This window comes from Ovis aries, chromosome 18 (genome assembly GCF_016772045.2).
Source record: "Ovis aries strain OAR_USU_Benz2616 breed Rambouillet chromosome 18, ARS-UI_Ramb_v3.0, whole genome shotgun sequence".
Taxonomy (NCBI): Eukaryota; Metazoa; Chordata; class Mammalia; order Artiodactyla; family Bovidae; genus Ovis; species Ovis aries.
Window position 1 is genome coordinate 13,647,499 of NC_056071.1, and position 18,432 is coordinate 13,665,930.

The 18,432-nt window shown below is 46.9% G+C and overlaps 1 long non-coding RNA gene across 1 annotated transcript in view; it reads left to right on the forward strand.

The window, feature by feature from the left end:
• Positions 1-230: 230 nt before the first annotated feature.
• LOC132658154 (uncharacterized) overlaps positions 231-18,432 on the forward strand; it is a 31,718-nt gene continuing 13,516 nt past the window's right edge. Inside the window, exon 1 of the long non-coding RNA XR_009597321.1 lies at positions 231-380. This is a non-coding gene — a long non-coding RNA (uncharacterized LOC132658154). The remainder of the gene's footprint in view (positions 381-18,432) is intronic.

Consider the following 18,432-nt stretch of genomic DNA (forward strand, 5'->3'; position numbering starts at 1 on the left):
CTGGGTCAGTCCAGTATTGCAGAAGTTATTTCCTGGGACAAAGGAGAAACTGAACAGTCTGGGCAGCCTCCTGACCCTCCTGAGGAAGCGTGTATCCTTAACAAAAGGGAACTTGCACTGAACAAAAGGGAAGCGGGGGTGGGGGGGGGGGGGGGGGGGTGGGGACATAGTCTTCCTGATGGGAGTGTCTGTGTTTCTGGAGTTGAGTACTCCAAAAACTGTGTGTGTTTAGACCTTTTTTGGAAGTGGAGTATTATAGATAGGAGGGTCTCTGCCTGGAGGGCTATATCTAAAGTCAGGGAATGAGGTGGATGGAAGAAGAGGGGATTTTCTACAATAGAGGAAGCCATTTGTTCATTCATTCATTCAACAAACCAATAGTAAGTGGCCATCTCAGTGTTTTTCACATCTAGGTTAGAATCGCATGGGATTCTAAACTTAAAAATTTGCTTCAGTCTATGCTGATGGTGTTTGGGTGTGTGCGAGGCTGAATGACAGCACTCCTCAAAAGACATCCTGATCCTTGGAATCTGTGACTGTTACTTCGTCTTGTTTAAAACAATAAAAGGCTTTGCAGATGTGATTAAGTTAAGGATCCTGAGATGAGGGGGGAGATTTAATCTTCCCCAGAAGCAGAGGGAAAGGAGTGGGACAACTTTTCCTTTTTTAAAAAAAATTATTTACTTTTAATTGGAGGGTAGTTAGGAAATGGCAACCCACTCCAGTACTCTTGCCTGGAGAATCCCATGGAGGGGAGGAGCCTGGTAGGCTACAGTCCATGGGGTTGCCAAGAGTCGGACACGACTGAGTGACTTCACTTCACTACTTTACAATATTGCATTGATTTCTTCCATACCTCAGAAAATTCCTATGTCCCCTCCCTCCGGAAACTCCCTCCCAGCCCATCCCACCCCTCTAGGCTGTCACGGAGCACAGGATTTGAGCCAATTCCCACTGGCTATCTATTTTACATACAGTAATATATATGTTTCAGTACTGCTCTCTCAGTTTGTCCCACCCTCTTCCCCCACTATGTCCACAAATCTTTTCTTTATGTCTGTGTCAGATTTTCCTTTTGAGTCTTCAGAAAGAGCCCAGCTCTGCCAACACTTGAATTTTGGAGTTCTAGCCTCTGGAACTGAGAAAGAACAACTTTCTGTTGTTGTAAGCCCCCCAGTCTGTGGTAAATTGTCACCACAGCCGTAGGAAACTAATACAGAGTAGAAGACTGGTTTTGAAGTAGCATTTTACATAGGATTTAGCAAAGATCCATGCTAGAGATAAGGGCCGCTACTGATAAACATCACAGAAGTTCATCCCTTGACTGTCCCTGCTGCGTACAAATCAGGACCCCTTGCACAGTAGGTCTGGGTCTTAGGAAGCTGTATTTTGAAACAAAAAGGAAATAAACCTTCCTATGATTCTTGCACATTTGCACGTCCTTCCATCTGCTATGTACCAGATGTTATGATAGACATTAGAGATACAAAGAGGATGAATAGCCGCATCGCCTGTCCTCAGGGAGCCTACAGTCTAGCAAGGGAAAGATGCAGGAATAGGATCATTTCAGTAGAGTCTCTTAAGTGTCAAGTAATAAATCTTTGTCGAGCCGTTTCTTGGTGCTAAGTGCCCTCTCTCTGTGCCATCTCTCCTAATCCTCCAGCTCTAGGAGGAAGGTATTCATATCCCCTTAGAAAAGGGTCTTAGAAGGTGAAGCAGCTTGTTTATCGCACCCATCCGGTGAGTGGAAAAGCAGGATTGCTAGGGCAACGCTGGGAGGGGTATCCAGGTGTGGGCCACTGCATGGTCAAGGGCAGAAACATGACCGCAGAGTCCAGCTGGGGACTGAGGGCTGTAGGCTAACGTGGTTGGAAGGTGGAGCGATGGAAGAGGGGCGAAACAGATGAGGTAGGAAAGACAAGTGGGAGCCTGCACCTTCAAACTGGGGCAGGCTACTTCTCAGCCGAGGTGCCAGGCACCCCCTCCCTGCCCCGTGTAGCCTGGAGGAAGGCACCCTGGAACCTTAAGAGCTTGGCCAGAGCTGTGTGGGATCAATGTACACTTGCAGGAGACCTCCTGTCTTCCTCCATTTATCCCCCTCCCCACCCCTCCAGCAGGCTATGGCTTCGGGTAGGTATGTCTGCAGGAAGGGAAGTCCTTTCAGCTGTCTTGTCCTTAAATCCAAGAATTGTGCAAAACTTTCAACTAGTCATCAGCAATTTTCAGATATTTCAAAATGAAAAAAAATGAACAAACCAGCAAAGTCCGTCTTACAGAGCAAATCTGAAAAGAAAATTGCACTGTCAGGCAACCTTTGTCCCCTAGGGTGGAAGGGCAAGTGGGACTATAAATGGGAAGGGACTAAGATTCCAGTAAACAAGAGAACTGTGTGCTGGTACTTTGCATATCCTTTACTCCACAAGGCAAGCCTGTTTTAATGTTTATTTATTTAATTACTTTTGCCACACTGACGGCATGTGGGATCTTGGGTCCCTGACCAGGGATGGAACCGAGGCCCCCTGCATTGGGAACATGGAGTTCCTCTTTTTATGTTTCGATTCTCTTGACATCTTCCCTACTTCTGTTCCAGTCTCTGTTAGATTTCTAAAGCCTCCCTCAGCATATCCATCTTTCCGTGTTCAGTTGCTGGATTTCTGTGCCCAGGCTGTTGGTCTCATCCGGGTGGCCTTCTTTTCCTGTCTTCATGCCCTGGTGGTCTGGTCTCATCCCAGCCCAACCGACTTAACTTGATTCTGTCTTTGAACTCTAGACTCACGGTGTCCTTTGCCTTCTAGAATTTCTGCTTGGATATCTCAAAACCCCCGCAAGGTCAGCATGTCTAAAAGTGCACTCAGGACTGTCTCTGCTACCCAGCTACCATTTGAGACCCCTTCTCCCTTCATTTTCCCTTCCACTTGCTGGCCTGTCTGAGCCAGACACTGGGTGGGCATCTCTGGCACCCTCCTTTCCTACACGAACTCTAGCCTTTGAGTTCTCCTTTCCCTGCCTCTCAATCCTTTCTCTTCATCTCCATGTCCCTACCCCGATCCAGGACAAATCCTTCTTCCCTGGATTCCAGTGGTAGTTCTCAAACTGCTCTCCAGGCGTCCACTTGGCTCCCTCTTCAGCTGAATCCCCAGGCAGACCCAGTTCACTTGTCAGAATGCAAATCTGACATGTGCGTGCTCAGTCACTCAGTCGTGTCCAGCTCTTTGCGACCCCATGGACTGTAACCTGCCAGGCTCCTCTGTCCATGGGATTTTCTCGCCAAGAATGCTGGAGTGGGTTGCCATTTCCTTCTCCAGGAGATCTTCCCGACCCAGGGATTGAACCTGGGTCTCCTGCAGTTCAGGCAGATTCTTTACCTGCTGAGTCAAGTACAGATACAACGTGGTCACCCAGCTCTCTCCTCTCCTGGGCTTTAAAACCCATCAGTGGGTTGCTGCTGCTCTTTGCAGAACAAGGCCCTGCATGGCCTGCTTTCCGCCGGTCCCTCCAGTATGGGCAGCTCCCATCCTGCCGCCCTGCTCTTTGGGCTCCAGCCAAGTGGCCTAACTGCGGTCCTGCTCATTAGGAGTCGTTGACAGGCCCACCCCTCTGCCTGAGCACTGCCTTCCCACCCCTCACCTACCAACTGCTGTTCTTCCTGGGATCTCGGCTCCTCCGTCTTTTCCTCCATCCTTTTCTTAGGGACGCTTACCCTACCCCAGGCTGGTTCTTCCCCAGTGCTCTCTCACAGCACTGACTGTGTGTGAGTAATAGGTGCGCTATTTTATTTTATGTGATGCTCTGCCTGTATCCTCACTTAAGACCATCAGGTGCATAGACAGGGCCGATGCCCTTCACCGATCCCTGCAGCCTACCTGTGGCGCCAGGCACAGAGCAGGCACTGAATACGCACTTGTCCAAAGAATGAACGTGTCAGCACCGACCGACAGGACCGGCGTTAATAACCAATTACTTGGCGCCGTTGATGCCATCTAGTGGTGACTGGTGGTACTCTGCCGTCGGCCCGTTCTCTGGACGGCCCTTGACAGTGCTCCGGAAGGGACACAAAGCATGAATAATGGATTCTAGCTGAGAACTTGCCTCGTTCCCGTATCGTAATGGGCACTCAGGACACTGCCTGCCTGGTTCTTCAGCAGAGGGCGTGTAAGCTGCCTTCCCAATGTCTCAGGCTAAGGAGGAGACCTGGAATTCAACACCAGGCTGGAGAGGCTGCGTTTTCCGCTGTGCCCACTGCTGTGTTTCTGTCATTTATTACACGGAACGTACGTGCAAGAAAACTGCAGTCGTTGCAGTGGCTGCGGAGGGACTGAACGAAGCTCCCTTCAGTGGCAGAAGATGGATTTTGTAGCCAGAGAGGCTTCTGGGGGCTCCTGTGGTTCAATAACACATCTGAATTCACAGACAAACGCTGTGAATAACTGGTTATGTTGCGGCCGGCGAGGGCTCTCATTTTAAAGGCCCTAGGACAACTTGATATACAGTATTTCTGGATGGTTCACAGGTCTTTCTTGACATATCTTTCCTAGGCTTTTTGATTTTGTGGCCTGGGCAACTGTGGCCTTCAAGACTCTACAAAGTTTCACAGCTTTTTGGAGTAAGTTTTTTTTTCTTTTTTTTTTTTTTACATCTTCATAAACTGCCTTTGAGATCTGTGGTGAACAGATCTACCTCCAATGTTTTTTGAAACAAGAGAGAACATATGTAAAGTGCATAAAACAGTAGTTCTTTGCTTTATGTTCTTGACAAGTTTATGCAAGTAAATTTGGAGGAGTGGGTAAATCTGATAACATTTTCTATCTATTGAGTAGACTGTGCACTGACTGAGGAGCCAAAGGAGTTAGTGAAGGAGCCGAAGAAAGTGAAAGTTGCTCAGTCACATCTGACTCTTTGTGACCCCATGGACCCCAGCGTCCATGGAATTCTCCAGGCCAGAATACTAAGGGATCTTCCCAACCCAGGGATCGAACCCAGGTCTCCCACATTGCTGGTGGATTCTTTACCAGCTGAGCCACAAGGGAAGCCCAAAGGAGCCAAAGTAATAACTAAAAATGATCTACTGTACGGCACAGGGCATTCTACTCAGTGGTCTGTAAGGGCCTGCATGGGAAAAGAACTGAAAAAAGAGTGGATAGGGACTTCGCTGGTGGGTCAGTGGTTAAGACTTCCAGTCCGGTGATGTGGGTTTGATCCCTGGTCTGAGAACTAAGATAGATCCCGCACGCCACGCAGCATGGGAAACTAGGATCCCCCCACGTAGTGACTGGCGTGGCCAAAAAAATAAAAAAGAATGGATATAGTTGATGCAGTTTGCGGCACATCTGAAACTAACACAGCATTGTAAAGCAACTATCCTCCAATATTAAAATTTAAGAAAGAAATGGGGAAAAAAGGAGTCAGAGTATTAACTTTAATCAGCAGGTCGGGTGGAGGAGTTAGAAACGTGCTGTTTAAAAGACACCCGTGCTGAATTACGTTATAGGGGTTTAAGCTTGAACGTGTATCAGCATCGCCTCGCTTGCTGGGGCCCCAGCCCTGATTTCTGATTCCCGTGGGCTTGAGAATTTGCATTTCTAACCAGCTCCCAGGGGATACTGATGTGGCCACTCCAGGGACTGCACTGTGAAAGCTAGAGCGGTGTGTTATAATCAGAGCAGTGTGCTATCATCAGAGCAGTGTGCTATCATCAGAGCAGTGTGCTATCGTCAGAGCAGTGTGTTATCATCAGAGCAGTGTGCTATCATCAGAGCAGTGTGTTATCATTAGAGCAGTGTGTTACCATTAGAGCAGTGTGTTATCATCAGAGCAGTGTGCTATCATCAGAGCAGTGTGTTATCATCGGAGCAGTGTGTTACCATTAGAGCAGTGTGCTACCATTAGAGCAGTGTGTTATCATTAGAGCAGTCTGCTATCATTAGAGCAGTATGTTACCATTAGAGCAGTGTGTTATCATCAGAGCAGTGTGCTATCATCAGAGCAGTGTGTTATCATCGGAGCAGTGTGTTACCATTAGAGCAGTGTGTTACCATTAGAGCAGTGTGTTATCATTAGAGCAGTGTGTTACCATTAGAGCAGTGTGTTATCATCAGAGCAGTGTGCTATCATCGGAGCAGTGTGTTACCATTAGAGCAGTGTGTTATAATCAGAGCAGTGTGCTATCATCGGAGCAGTGTGTTATCATCGGAGCAGTGTGTTACCATCAGAGCAGTGTTACCATTAGAGCAGTGTGTTACCATCGGAGCAGTGTGCTATCATCGGAGCAGTGTGTTATCGTCAGAGCAGTGTGCTATCATCAGAGCAGTGTGCTGTCATCAGAGCAGTGTGTTATTAGAGCAGTCTGCTATCATTAGAGCAGTGTGTTACCATTAGAGCAGTGTGTTAGCATTAGAGCAGTGTGTTACCATTAGAGCAGTGTGTTACCATTAGAGCAGTGTGCTGTCATTAGAGCAGTGTGCTGTCATCAGAGCAGTGTGCTGTCATTAGAGCAGTGTGTTATTGTTGTTTAGTTGCTCAGTCATGTCCGACTCTTTGCGACCCCATGGACTATAGCCCGTCAGACAAAAAGGAATTCAACAAGCACAGACATGACATGAGGACATTCCAGGCAGGAAGTTCAGGATGTCAGAAATCAAAAACCTGCACTAGTGAAGAGAATGGAGAGATAAGCCAGACATAAAGACGCCAGGTACCATGCTGAAAAGAGGATGCTTTATTCTGTAAGAATAAGTAAACATTCTGAAAGGTTTATGCAGAGCATCGACCTCACCTGTGTATTATGAGGGCTCTGGCTTCTGTGTAGAGACTGGACTTGAGGGAGCCAAGCAGGAGGCCAGACGCAGAGGAGATGGGCGCACAGCCTTGGGGAGAAATGATGACAGAGGTAGTCCAGTGGTTGAGAATCTGCCTTCAGGGACACTCGGCTTGGATCCCTGGTCGGGGAACTAAGATCCCACAAACCTTAGACCAACTAGACCCTCGAGTCGCAATGAAGACCCTGTGCAGCCAAAAATTAGTTAATTAATTAAATGTTCAACTCTTAAAAAAAAAAGGAAAGAATGATGACAACCTCCCCAAAAGATCTTAAATGCACACATCAACAGGGGGCAGGCACAGACATTCCCAGAACCGCCACGTGAGTCAATACCACTGGACCAGAGGACCTCCCGAGGCCACCGGTGAGAGAGCCTCAACTGGCCACAGCAGAGGTTATCAGGGGAGCCAGCCCAGGGCCACTGACCGCTGCCAGGTCAGAGCCACGGGGACTGAAGCTGGAAAGGAATCTCTCTGTCCTGCTTCTCTCCAAAGAGGGTAGAGGAGCAGTGAGGCTTGGGGAATCCTGACCTGTCCAAAGACAGAAGGCAGGAAAGAGCAGTAAATTAGGGCATAAGTCACCACTCCAGTGGGCTTCCCTGGTGGCACAGCAGTAAAGAATCTGTCTGCCAATGCAGGAGACGTGGGTTCGATCCGTGGGTCAGGAAGATCCCCTGGAGAAGGAAATGGCAACCCGCTCCAGTGTTCTTCCTGGAGAACCCCATGAACAGAGGAGCCTGACAGGCTACAGTCCATGGGGTTGCAAGGGTCGGACACGACTTAGCAACTAAACCATTTCTAAAAAGACTTTATCCTTTTGTTTGTGTTTGGCTCTGCTGGGTCTTCGTTGCTGTGGGGGATGTTCTGTAGCTTTATTGGGAAGAGGTACCTATGTGGCGAGCAGAAGGGTGAGGGAACCCAGGAGGACTGCTCTGCAGTCTTGGATTTTATGGTGGTGGGATTCGTTTCTGGGTTGTCTCTGGCCCATCGTTCTAACCCCGGGTCCTTCCTGGTGGTACATGCATCGAGAAGGATGGATCCAATGAGAAGGATTCTGGGAGGCTGGTGCGGCACATGGGCTGGTGTCTCCTGTCTCCTTTTGACCTTTCCTGAATTCTTCCCATTGGTGGGGGCTTGTTAGTTGCATGTTCATCACCAGCACCTCCTAGTAAAATAACTCATGCAGATGGTTACAGTGGTGCCAGGGTGGGCAGTTTCAGCCAGTGGTTTCCCCTAACACTTCCTTTAACTGTATTTCAATGACAGGCTGTAAAAATGGAGTCACTTCTAAAAGAGTACATAGTGTAGGAACCAAATGATACAGTGCAGGAAGGGGTAGTGATGTGTTTGAATGTCAGTGATGTGGACAAAGAGTGGCCGCCTGTCATATTAGTAAACAGAGGAAGTTGTTGCCATCAAATCATCAGCCACTGCAGCTGCCTCGATGGTGTACCCTGAGGGGATTCAGGATGGAGAAAAACAGAATACGGCCCTGGATAGCTGAGGTGCATATCAAAGGACTAATTTCGCTAAGCGCGAACTCTTGCATCTTCCCATATATAAAGTGCTAAGTTCATTGACTTGAGATTGTTCTTTAATTAGCAGTAATCTTTGATGTTTGTCTACCCGAGTTTTTTGTTTGTTCACTAGCAAAATTTTTTCATTTGTTTCTGGCCGGGCTGGGTCTTCATTGCTAGGAACGCTTTCCTCTATTTGCGGTGAGTGGGGGCTCCCTTGCAGCTGGGGTGCGCGGGCTTCTCTTTGCGGTGGCTTCTCTTGTTGCAGAGCACAGAGCACGGGTCTAGGGCGTGTGGGCCCAGTAGTTGTGGCGCGTGGACCTAGCTGCTCTGAGGCATGTGGGGTCATTTCAGATCAGGGGTTGGACTCGTGTGTCTTACGTTGGCAGGTGGGTTCTTTACCACTGAGAAGGGAAGCCCCATTTGCTTGCTCCTTTGTTTTGCAAAAGCTCCTCTATATTCTGGCTCCTCCCTTACCTCTTTGGAACAGTCCCTCAGATGCTGTGTGCATCCCAGAATTAAGTCCCTACCAAGTCCACCAAATAAAGCATAGTTCTCAGCTTTTAGATTGTGCAATTGTTTTCAGTCAACAATGAGTATAATGTGTCCACTCAAATCAGGGCGTTATAGGTCTGCATGGGGTTAAGAGTCACTGGGAGCTTGTCAGAGACACTTGGGATCTTTGGCATCCAGGATCCAGCCACTTCCTACTGCTATTTAGCCTATAGATGCAGAAGCACCTGTTCTTTCCACTAAGACACATGAACTTTGTGAAACTTGGTTTCACGTTTCAAACACAAAGAAAATTGTCATCCCAGCCCCTGAGTGAGGTAGTTAAAGTGGAAGGAGCTCTGAGATGTGGTGATGACCCTGGGTCCATCACTTTCTAGGGGAGACACTCTGCACAGCAGAAACTTGAGATTTTTTTCCAGTGTAAAGTGGGGCTGATTATATAGGGCTATGGATCGAGCAACGCTTCCCAGGTGGCTCAGTGGTAAAGAATCTGCCTGCCAGTGCAAGAGACGTGCGGTTCTATCCCTGGATCAGGAAGACCCCCTGGAGGAGGAAATGGCAACCCATGCCAGTATGCTTGCCTGGGAAATCCCATGGAGAGAGGAGGCTGGTGGACTACAGTCCATGGGGTCACAAAGAGTTGGACATGACTGAGCGACTGAGCATGCATGCGGGGGTTTAACAAAGTTCTGTTGAAACCAAGAGCCTGCTGCGTCTGCTCCTGTGACTTGTGGTGGGTGGGGAGGAAAGGAGGGAAGAGAAAGGACTGCCCTTCTTGGGTTAGAACGTGGTGGGTCTCTGGCCCTCCAGCGGCTTGATGGCTGCTGTGCAGGTGGCTCCCCATCTCTGAACTGTGCTAATCAAACAGTTCACAAGGTTTGCCCACCTTGATGGAAGGATATGTAAATCTGACTCAATTCACAGCATCTATTAACAGTTCGATTGAAACTGCATCTCATTTAAGCTCATTCATAACCGTCATTGCTGGAAATAGCGGCAAATGTGGAGGAGCCCATCACAAGGCCTGATAATTACCTCACAATGAAAACCCAACTGTAGGAACATCACCATTGCCATGACAACCACGAGGGAAGCCTGGTTGCCCACGGTTACCTATGTTACCAGATGTCAGTGGTGCCTGAGTCTTAGCTTTGAATGAGCCTCAGGAGCATAATGGGGAAAGGCAGTATGAGCTGTGTGAGTGCTTTAGAATGAAAGAATCTCGCTGGACCCATGGGGATCTTTTAATATCCTTTTATTTTTTGGTGTTAGCCCCAATGGGTTCATGAAGAGTCTATCTCATTGCAGGAATATTGAGTTGTGATCTTGGAGCCAGAGAGTTCGAAAATGACTCCTTCTCTGAAAGGCCTTTCTGTTTTCACTTAAATAGTCTTTGTTTAAATAAAAAAATAAGGGCTTCCCTGGTGGCTCAGTGGTAAAGAATCTGCCTGCCAGTGTAGGAGACATGGGTTCGATCCCTGGTCCAGGAAGATCCCACATACCGCAGAACAACTAAGCCCGTGCTCCACAACTGCTGAGCCTGTGCTCTAGAGCCTGGGAGCCAGAGCTACCGAGCCCGCACACCACACGTGCTGAAGCCCAGGAACCTCGGGCCTGTCTGTGCTCCGCAACGAGAGGCCACCAAAACCACACGTGCTGAAGCCCAGGAACCTCGGGCCTGTCTGTGCTCCGCAACGAGAGGCCACCAAAACCACACGTGCTGAAGCCCAGGAACCTCGGGCCTGTCTGTGCTCCGCAACGAGAGGCAACCAAAATGGAAGTCCATGTACCACAATTAGAGAGTAGCCCCCCTCTCCCACAACTAGAGAAAGCACAAGGCTGCCATGAAGACCCAGCACATTCAAAAATTAAAAAATTAAAATTATTTTAAAAAATTTAAAAACACCTAATGCAAGTATGTGGTTTAAGCCTCAAAAATGCAAAGGTATAAAGGAAGCTCTCTTTCCCATTGTTGCTCTCCATCTGCCCTCTTCCTGTGTTGCCCCAGAGATATTTGTTAATGTGTGTACAAGTCAATACAAGGACTATTCCTTTCCCTTTTCTTTTTACACAAAAGAATATATAATATACCCAAGAGAATAATGTATCACACACACTGCTCTGCACCTTTTTTCCTTCGTGAATCTTGATGTTGTCTCATGTCCATCTGTAGAGTGCTTCCTCAGTCTTTTTAAAGTGCAAAGTATTCCATTATACGAATGTGCCAAATGTATTCAGCAGCTTCTGTTGACGGGCGTTTAGATTGTTTTCAAGACTTTACCACCACAAAGAAGGTTGCAGAGATGAGCCTTAACTTAATGCCATTCTGCACGTTTGAGTTATCTGGAGAATAATTTCTAGGTGTAGCTTTGCCAGGTGTGTAGGTTTGTCATTTTAAAGTGCCGTCCGTAGATCTTGAGCTGATTTGCACCTGCTCAGTAAAGAATGCGAAGCCGTCTCTCACAGCCTCATGGAGTTTCTTGTCAAACTTTTGGGTTTGTGCCAAATTGGTCTGTGAGAAATGGTATCTCGGCAGGGTTACAATCTGCATTTTTCTTGTATGTATTTAATTTTAGTATTCAGAAGGGCTTCCCTCATAGCTCAGTGGGTAAATCATCTGCCTGCAATTAAACCCGGCCCGGGTTCAATTCCTGAGTTGGAAAGATCCCCTGGAGAAGGAAATGGCAGCCCACTCCAGGATTCTTGCCTGGAGAATCCCGTGGACAGAGGAGCCTGGCGGGCAGCAGTCCATGGAGTCGCAAGAGTTGGACACGACTTAGCAACTAAACCATCGCCACCACCATCTGTTCAGAGGCTTTGCCTATTTTTCTGTGGTATTGTTGGCCTTTTTCTTAGAGGGAACTCTTAACATATTAAGGAGATTAGCTCTTCGTGATATGAGTTTCAAAGTTTTTTTCTTACAGTTTGTCGTTTTTACGTTTGACTTTTGACAATGTAGTGTAATAGATCAGAGCACAGGTTCTTGCGCCTCACTGTCTAGCTTCAGGTTCCGACTCTGCCCATAAACAGGCGGTGTGGCTTGGGACGCTTGATTCTCTGTGCTTCGTCTCCTTCCTCTTTGAAATGGGGATCGTAGTACCGACCGTATATGGCTTTTTAATCTTTACATATCTTGAAATTGTCTTGCCTCAATCTGTAAAGTGCTTCCATAATCTTTTTAGAGGGCAAAGTATTCCATTATATGGATGTGCCAAATACTATTCAACCAGTTTCTGTGAAGATTAAATGCTTAATATATTTAAAGTGTTCTTAACAATGCTTTCTACATAACATAGTAAATTCTATGTTTGATACCTATTATTGTTATTTAAATTCATCACTTCAAGGCAAATAGTTGGGGAAACAATGGAAACAGTGACAGACTTTATTTTGGGGGGCTCCAAAATCACTGCAGATGGTACTGCAGCCATGAAATTAAAAGACACTTGCTCCTTGGAAGAAAAGCTATGACCAACCTAGACAGCATATTAAAAAGCAGAGATTCTGCTTTGCCAACAAAGGCCCATCTAGTCGAAGCTATGGTTTTTCCAGTAGTCATGTATGGATGTGAGAGTTGGACTGTAAAGAAAGCTCAACACTGAAGAACTGATGCTTTTGAACTGTGGTGTTGGAGAAGACTCTCAAGAGTCCCTTGGGCTGCAAGGAGATCAAACCAGTTCATCTTAAAGGAATTCAGTCCTGAACATTCATTGGAAGGACTGATGCTGAAGCTGAAGCTCCAGTGCAACGGCCACCTGATGCGAAGAACTGACTCCTTGGAAAAGACCCTGATGCTGGGAAAGACTGAAGGGGGAAGGAGAAGGGGATGACAGAAGGTGAGATGAGATGAGATGGTTGGATGGCATCACCGACTTGATGGGCATGAGTTTGAGCAAGCTGCAGGAGTTGGTGATGGACAGGGAAGCCTGGCATGCTGCAGTCCATGGGGTCGCAAAGAGTCGGACATGACTGAGTAAATTATTTAAATTGTTATTTAATGGTTCCTGGATTTTGTGTCATAGTTAGAAAGGCCTTAAGAAAGTTTCCCTATGCCCTACTTTGCACTTTCTGTTCTTCTTCTTCTTCTTTTTTTTTTTGGCTGTGCTGGGTCTTAGGTGTGGTGTGGACTTTTTCTAGTTATGGCGCATGGGCTTAGTTGCCTGTGTGCGATCTTGGCTCCCCAACCAGGGATTGAACCCATGTCCCCAGCATCGGAAGGAGGATTCTTAACTACTGGACCACCAGGGAAGTTCCCCTTCTGTTGTTCTTTTCATATACCTTTATCAGGGAAGCAGCATAGCCGCCTGGTTATGAGTGCTAGTTTTCTGAGTCAGACAAACCTGTTTCAGTGGCAGCTCTAGCACTGACTAGCTAAGTGATCTTGAGCAAGTCATGCTGCCTCCCTAAATGGGGATTAGTCACAAGGCGACAGTGGGAATTGGTGCTGTGGCTGGCACTTGGTGAGTGTGCACGCCGAATAAGTGGAGGGCACTGCTTTTATTTTATTTTTTTTTAATTTTTTTTTGTGCAATAAAGTTTTATTAAAGTATAAAGGAGATAGAGAAAGCTTCTGACAGAGGCATCAGACGGGGGTAGAAAGAGTACCCCGAGGGCACTGCTTTTAATACCATGGTGCCAACTGTACTTCAGCCCACCTAGTTCCACTTCTCTGCCTTTGCAGTTCCCTGAGGACAGGGATCGCATTTCAATTTGTAGCCTCAGAAGGGTACCACAGAAGGGGCTCAACAAATCCTAGTTGGTGAATGGACAGAGAAATCAGCTCAAAGCACTGCAGAGATTGCTTAGTTTAGATCATTCCTGGCAGTTTGCAGAGGAGAAAACCGAGGCAAAGTGATTGTCCAAGGTCAGAGTTGAAATGGAATGTGGAGCTTTTGACTTCAGTCCAAAAGGCAGCCGTTGGCCTGCCACCTTCCATACCATGTTGGCCCCAGGCTAGGAAGGGCAGGGCTCAGTGTTCTTCATCGCGGACGTCTCTGCCCTTCAGAATATGTCAGGGCCCTCCCCTCCACCTTCTGAAACATCGTTTGTCATTCTTGTTCATAGTGGACTCGTTAAAATAGAAACACACACACACACAAACAGAATGTGTGGGCTTGAATTGAATTTCCCTGGGTCTTGTTTCCTCCATCTCTAAAATGGGAGCGTTTGTTCATTTGTTTGCTTGTTCATTGAGCAAATATTGATAGAGCCTCCGCAGACTCTTCCTGGAGCTATGGTAGATACTGCTTCTACAGAGATGGACAGAGTGAGGGCTGTGTGCACAGCGAGCTCAGAGACGTGCCGAGCAACTGCCTGGATGTTGCAAGAACAATGCCTGGCTCTTCTTTAGATTGCTCAGGCCTCTATAGGACCATGGGCGTGGGGCTTTGGAGAACACAGCCAAGTCATGGTTTGTTTGGCATGGGGCAGAGTTAAAGAAACTTCAAAGAGGGTGTGACATTTGAGCTGTCTTTTGAAGGGCACCTAGGTATACCGAGTTTATTAACCTTGGAGTTGTTTATAGATTTTTCTTGGCTGATGACGCCCTTTATACGACAGGCTCTGTTGGGAGCAGGTACAGAGGTTGGGCAGGAACTCTGGTCTTTGTTCTTGTCTCATGTGTTGGTGCTTCCTCTAGCCAAGTTCCTGTAACCCCCGCTTCAACTCTGCCCCACTGTGCAGCTGCCAGAACTGACCAATAAAAATACAAGACTCCAGGCATATTGGAATTTCAGATAAAGAATCTTGGCAGGGGACATCCTTACACTAAAAATGTATTTGTCATTTATCCAAAAATGCCACTTTGACTGGGGGACTTGTATTTTATCCAGCAAACCTCCCCTAGTAGTGCATGCAACAAAAAATGGCTGGAGTCCCTTTTTCCCCTAGCACATTGCTTTCTTGCATAGAGAAAATTCAGGGTGGTTCTAGCCCTGATGTCTTCCTCAGCACCCAAAGTTTGTCAGTGGAAAGCAAAAAACCCCATAAACTGGTTTAATGGCAGAAGGTGGCATGGACACACATGCTTCCTAGCTCTTTCTGCAGAGAGGGCCTGTAAGAGTGGCACCCCAGTAACAAAGCACTCTCAAAGCCTGCATCTTAGTTTCTCAATCCCATTTCCTAATAAAAGGGACTAGGGTCCCTTGGAAATACCATTGATTCTAGGATTGTGGTAGGGAAATTATAAGATGATCCTGGAGCATTTTGTAATGACAGAAAGTAAAAAAGTGGCCAAAAAGAACAGAAGGAAACCGAAATCAAAAAGTGGATGGAGATCCGTCCACAGGACTTCAGTTTTCTCCCTCTGTTGGCTGGCTGGCGGTGAGCACTGGAGGACAGTTTGTCTGCTTTATAGCAAACCCTGAGAGTAATCAGAGTCCCCTACTTTGGGACTGTAAGTAAAACTGAGGGGCAGCCGACCAAGCCACTCACTATCCTATAATACAGAGTGTTCAGGTGGGGGGACATGGGTAAGTCTATGCCTGATTCATGCTGATGTTTGATAGACACCAACACTATACTGTAAGGCAATTATCCTTCAACTAAAAATAAATAAATAAAAAGCCTATAATAGAGGCTTTCCCTGAGAAGAGAAGAAAGACCAGTATTTTATATGAGCTGTTAACTCTTTCTCCCCTAAAATGTATTAATACTTCAGCAAATATATCCCAAATTTTCAAAACAGCCATGCCCCTGTGATAGAACCTTCTAGAAAATGCAATATATTTCAAGGAAGTCATTTGAATACAACAAAAAACTGCTCAAAGATACATATATATTTCACTGTTATTAATAATGTGAAAAAATAGGGACTGATTAAAGTAAGTAATGGATTTTGCATAGCCATAAAACTAATGTTCATTAAAATGCAAAGGTCATATGGAGATATGTTTATATTATGAAATGAGGTGGAACTAAACTGGTTTCACTATTGCATAGTCTGAGCAACCTAGAAAATTTGGAGAGAGTATATATACACCAACATGCTAACTATAGTTATTATAATAATACCACTGGGTAAAAAGAATTTTCATTCATTTTGAAATAATATTTTTTTTTCCTAGATAAGCACAGAAAAGCATAAGGAAGAAAAGGCACATGGGTGAAAAAGCACATTTTCTTCTCAGTTTTGGGTTTTCCAAAAAAAAGGAATTTGATAATTTAGAGTCAAGAAGTACTGGAAAGGACTTCCCTGGTCGTTAGAGCAGGCGGCCCCCCTGCCAGTTCAGGGGCCATGGTTTCAGTCCCCTCCAGGAAGATCTCACAGGCTGCAGAGCAACTGAGCCTGTGGCCACAACTGCTGAGCCCTCCCAGCAATGGGACTCAGCGCAGCCAAAACAAAAGTGTGAAAAAGAGTGTCCTCCTTCCAACTTCTCCCTCCTCTCCTTAGGAACACCGTCCAAGCCTTTAATTCTTCCCACCCCTCCTCACAATAGCATGCTTAGGTCACCATTTCTTGGTTTATTGATTTTAGACATTATCTGTTAGCTTCCTGATATGGTAGGTGAAAATTTAGGTCTCTTATACCCATATAGTGGATAAATAGTGGCCTCCTAAAACTCACGTCCACTGGAAACTTAGAATGGTGTTCACTTTACTTGGATAGTGAAAGAAAGAAAGTGAAGTCGCTCAGTCGTGTCCGACTCTTTGCAACCCCACGGACTGTAGCCTACCAGGCTCCTCCGTCCATGGGATTCTCCAGGCAAGAATACTGGAGTGGGTTGCCGTTTCCTTCTCCAGGGGATCTTCCCGACCCAGGGATCGAACCCAGGTCTCCCACATTGCAGGCAGACGCTTTAACCTCTGAGCCACCATACTAAGAGTTTTTTCAAATGTAATTGAGTTTAAGGATTTGGAGATTAGATTATCATGGATTTAAGGTGGGGCATAAATCCAGGGATTGGTGTTGTAAGAAGAGGAGAAAATATACACAGAGACACACACAGAAAAGGCCAGGCTTTTGTGGAGCAGAGACGAGCTAACACAGCCCCACCCAAGGACTGCCAAGAGTTTCTGGGATCCACCAGAAACTGCAAGAGAAGCATGGAACAAATTCTCTTAGAACTCTGCCAACACCTTGACTTCAGACTTTGGGCCTCCAGAACTGTGAGAGAATACATTAAAGTCCCCCAGTTCGTGGCAGTTTGTTACCGGCAGCCCTAGGACGCTGATCCAACGGCATCTCTGTCCATTAACCCCATAGTGTGGACACTATGATTTCTAGCTGTTTTGTCTTTTCAAACTTCCCAGTGATGAGCACACATGACACTTATGAAGAGAGAAAGTAAACTTTGCTAGGAAAGAGGGTGAGGACGTGCAAATGCGAAGCCAGACGGAGAGCAGGACCACTCAGCGTCTGACTGTGTGCTCAGGCCTGAGATGCGCGTGGGTGCACGCTCAGGATGAGAGACAGGAGCCAGCTGTGTCAACAAGATGGCTGTGCATCCCAGAAAGGTCTTACCCAGGAAGAAAGCACTGTAAGCCATTCAATATTTCACTGTTTGCTTTGGAAGTCCCTAAAAACTACTTTATTCAAATAAGGGCTTGTGCATTCGGGCACATAGCCCCATTCTCAGAACAACTGGCGGCTCACCTGGGCAAAACCACCACTAGCCAAACAGCTGTTTACTAACAGACACTTGCTCTAGGGCCCTTGCCTTCCTACGGCCACCAGTCCTAAACTATAACTTCATGAACTCTGCTCAGTCTTTATTTTAAAAAATTATTTATTTATTTACTTATTTGGCTGCACCAGCTCTTAGTTGCAGGACAGACCCGGGACCTTTGATCTTTGGTACAGCATGTGCAATTTTTCTTTTTTCTTAGTTGCAGCATGTGGGATCTAGCTCCCTGACCGGGGTCGAACCCAGGCCCCCTGCGTTGGGAGTGCAGTCTTAGCCACTGGACCATCAGGAAAGTCCCTGTGCTCAGTCTTGAACCAGTTGAGCTCAGACACCAAAACCATGTTCGCATCTGCCCTGGTCTCCCCGTTCTGAGAGCCTCCTGGGGTTGGTCAGGCTGGAGAGGCTGTCTGTGACTGTGGTCAGGAAGAGGTCGCGGCTGTGTGATGCCAAACTGTTCTGGTGGTCCTTCTGGGAGGTCGGCAGTCACCAGCATGTATGTGTTTGAGTTTGTACATTGTGTGCTTGTATGTGTGAGAGTTGTCTGTGAGAGGAAATAGGTGTGAGTGTGTGTTAGGCCATTTTTGTTACTATTTAGTCACTCAGTTGTGTCTGACTTTTTGCAACCCCATGGACTGCAGCACGCCAGGCTCCTCTGTCCATGGGATTTTCAAGGCAAGAATACCCCGGGTGGCTCAGTGGTAAAGAATCCACCTGCCAAGCAGGAGACTGAGCTTCGATCCCTGTGTCGTGAAGATCCCTTGAAGAAGGAAATGGCAACCCACTCTAGTATTCTTGCCTGAAGAATCCCATGGACAGAGGCGGCCTACAGTCTGGGGGGTTGTAGAGTTGGACCTGACCGAGCTACTGAACAACAGCGACTACAAATACTGGAGTAGGTTGCCATTTCCTTCTCCAGGGGATCTTCTCCACCCAGGGGTCGAACCCACCTCCCCTGCATTGGC